Genomic DNA, 2,923 nt, shown 5'->3' with positions numbered 1-2,923 from the left:
ATAGTAATTCAACCTAGTACGAGAGGAACCGTTGATTCGCACAATTGGTCATTGCGCTTGGTTGAAAAGCCAGTGGCGCGAAGCTACCGTGCGCTGGATTATGACTGAACGCCTCTAAGTCAGAATCCGGGCTAGAAGCGACGCATGTGCTTATCGCTCGATTGCCGACCAGCAGTAGGGGCCTTTCGGCCCCCAAAGGCACGTGTCGTTGGCTAAGCCCTCGTGACGGATGAGTCGCGGGGGCCGCCTTGTAACGTAATTCCCACCGAGCGATTGGTAGAATCCTTTGCAGACGACTTAAATACGCGACAGGGTATTGTAAGTGGCAGAGTGGCCTTGCTGCCACGATCCACTGAGATTCAGCCCTTCGTCGCTCCGATTCGACCCTCCCCACACATGACCCATTTATTTCTTCCAATTGCCTTGGAGGTTATGTCTTATGCAAAACCACGAAAAACATAAGTGTTAGTGAGGGGTTGGCCTTGGACTTGAAAACAAGTTGAAGCAAATCATCTTTGAATGCCCAAGTATAAGATAGGGTGCTCGTGTGCAAGTCAAGGCCCATGGCCGAGGCCTTAGAGTACAAAGCACGGCCATGGGCGCGCGCGCCGTGCGTCAGTGGGCGTCTGGGGGTCGCCCGCTGCACGGCCATGCGTCTGCGGGGGGCGCGCGCGCAGGGTGCGGCGCGCGCCATGCGTCTGCGGGCGTGTGTGGGGCGCGCGCCGCAAGCCCATGCGACTGCAGTGGGGCGTGCGCGGCAGCGTGTGGATCCGTCTAAGGGGCGTGCGTGCTTGGCTTGTAAGTGGCAGATTATCCTTGTTGCCATGATCCATCGAGATTCAGCTCGACACTACCCACACACAACTCATTTATTTCTTCCAATTGCCATGGAGGTTATATCTTATGTAGAAGGACGAAAAACACAAGTGTTAGTGAGGGGTTGGCCTTGGACTAGAAAACAAGTTGAAGCAAATCATCTTTGAATGCCCAAGTATAAGATAGGGTGCTCGTGTGCAAGTCAAGGCCCAAGGCCGAGGCCTTGGAGTACAAAGCAGGGCCATGGGCGCGCGCGCCGTGCGTCAGTGGGCGTCTGTGGGTCGCCCGCTGCATGCCCGTGTGTCTGCGGGGGGCGTGCGCGCAGGGTGCGGCGCGCGCCGCAAGCCCATGCGACTGCAGTGGGGCGTGCGCGTAGGGTGCCGCGCACGCGATGCTTGTGCGAGCGTGGGGATCCGTCTAAGGGGCGTGCGTGCTTGGCTTGTAAGTGGCAGATGAGCCTTGTTGCCATGATCCACCGAGATTCATCTCGACCCTACCCACACACAACTCATTTATTTCTTCCAATTTCCGTGGAGGTTATATCTTATGTAAAAGGACGAAAAACATAAGTGTTAGTGAGGGGTTGGCCTTAGACTAGAAAACAAGTATAAATGTTAGTGAAGCAAATAATCTTTGAATGCCCAAGTATAAGATAGGGTGCTCGTGTGCAAGTCAAGGCCCAAGGCCAAGGCCGAGGTCTTGGAGTACAAATCACGCACATGGGCGCGCGCGCCGTGCGTTAGTGGGCGTGTGTGGGTCGCGCGCTGCATGCCCGTGCGTCTGCGGGGGGCGTGCGCGCAGGGGGCCGACCCTTCAAGCGTCTACGGGCGTGTGTGGGGCGCGCGCCGCATGCCCGTGGCCGAGGCTTGCACACGAACGCCTACGGTGCATCACAAAAATAATTGAGAGGTTATTGTACCTCTTCCGTGCCCACCATGCGCCATGCCCTTCGGGCGTGTGTGGGGCGTGCGCGCAGAGTTCCAAGCGCGGCATGCGTCTGCGGGCGTGTGTCCCCGCGCCGCATGCCCAAGCGTCTGCGTGGGACGTGCGCGCAAGCCGCGCGCAGCATGCGTCTTTGTTGGGCGTGACCACCCACGTCTAGAATTCATGGAAAAAACTCTATGGAGGTTGTTGGAACAAACCCATGCCCCCACCGTAGGTGCCCACAGGCCCACCGAGCATGCAGCATGCGCGCCCCCATGCGCACGAATGCGGCACGGCCATGGGCGGGCGCGCCGCATGGCCATGCGTCTGCGTGGGGCTTGCGCGCAGGGTGCCGCGCGCGCCATGCGTCTGCGTGGGGCGTGCGCGCAGGTTGCCGCGCGCGCCATGCGTCTGCGTGGGGCGTGCGCGCAGGGGGCCGCGCGCGCCGCAAGCCCATGCGTCTGCGTGGGGCGTGCGCGCATGGGGCCGCGCGCGCCGCAAGCCCATGCGTCTGCGTGGGGCGTGCGCGCATGGGGCCGCGCGCAAGGTGCCCACGATAGAGGTTCTTGGCGCTGTCTTGTGCCCACTCGGTGCGCACGCCGTACGCCCATCGTGCCCACCCAACGCCCACCATGCACGCCCCATGCGCACCTACGGCCGCAATGCCCACTCAACACACAAAAGTGATGCCAAACCTATCTTCTAGTGCTTGGATTGTTATGAAATTTTTTCTGGGAGCTAAACAATGTAAACAAAGGATGTCCTCCAAAAATTAGAATTTTTGGAAACGTTTTACTATTTTTAAATTTTTTTTAATTTTTTAACAATAAAAATTCATAAAATATTATTGGTTGGTTCAAAAATTATGAAACTTGTTTTCCACACTCATTTGAATGTCTAAAAGATAATACAATCAAGTCCCGGTCATAATAATAACACAATCAAAAGTTATGGCATGGTGTGACATTTCGGCTTTTTCATATGCAAGCCTGCCAGACCCAAAAAAGCCAGAATGTACTATATAGGGGGGCGACCTGCCTGCATGGGCGGGGCGCGGGGGTACCCCTATGCCGCGGCGCCGACCCTTCAAGCACATTGCGCCCATCATGGGCACATATGCTTGGGGGGTCGGCGCCGGCGGAGTGCCACCTCCGGCCGCCGGCGGCGAGTGAGAGTGGGTGTC

Source organism: Cucumis melo, unplaced genomic scaffold (assembly GCF_025177605.1).
Source record: "Cucumis melo cultivar AY unplaced genomic scaffold, USDA_Cmelo_AY_1.0 utg000962l, whole genome shotgun sequence".
Lineage (NCBI taxonomy): Eukaryota > Viridiplantae > Streptophyta > Magnoliopsida > Cucurbitales > Cucurbitaceae > Cucumis > Cucumis melo.
This window is presented reverse-complemented; position numbering follows the sequence as displayed.